General features: G+C 38.5%; 1 protein-coding gene across 1 annotated transcript in view; it reads left to right on the plus strand.

Moving 5' to 3' along the window:
- Nucleotides 1–693, plus strand: part of LOC119587916 (lateral eye opsin-like) — a 20,404-nt gene that overhangs the window by 3,104 nt on the left and 16,607 nt on the right. The gene's annotated exons all lie outside the window — the stretch shown is intronic.

Raw genomic sequence — 693 nt, forward strand, 5'->3', positions numbered from 1 at the left:
TATGTGAGTAGAAAATAAAAGAGCCTGCTATATAGGCTAATAAAAGAGGTTTGAGTGCATGTACTGATACAGAATATTCGATATGAAAGCATTGCACAGTTTCATATACCTGTACAATAAAAAAAATAAAGAATGATAATCATTAAAACAAAAATATCACCATTTGCGTCACCCACGTGGCCCGCCACACTCCTATGTGCGGCCCGTGGAACATTTGCTATTTCCTTCTTACATTCAGCCACTTTACATGATTATTCAGGCCAGTCCTTCGTCTTTTAAACTTATCATTTACACTCCTACATTTTTTCTGTTATTGTTTTTATAATAAATGAAATAGCCCAGGGGCTATACTCATGGTCCGTGAGCTAATTGTCCCCTAGACGATCATAAGTAGCCCGCGGGGTGACAAGAAGAATTAGTTTGTGAAATTATGATCGCCATAAAGGAAAATAACGTCGTATATAATTACCATTAGTATCACCATTTAAAATCTGACAAGTCGAATAAATTACGTACTAGTACGTGATACCATTTTTTAATGTGAAACTTGTGACTCTCAAGATGATTGCTGAAGGGAAAATTAGCCCGCGAAAGGGTTTGAGTTTGACTGCCCTGATCTAAACCTTCCGAACGAAACTGAGCCCCGCACGTTGCCCCGACCTGGCGAAAATTGCAAAAAGGTGATTTCGGACT

The sequence above is a fragment of the Penaeus monodon genome, chromosome 23, assembly GCF_015228065.2.
Source record: "Penaeus monodon isolate SGIC_2016 chromosome 23, NSTDA_Pmon_1, whole genome shotgun sequence".
Taxonomy (NCBI): Eukaryota; Metazoa; Arthropoda; class Malacostraca; order Decapoda; family Penaeidae; genus Penaeus; species Penaeus monodon.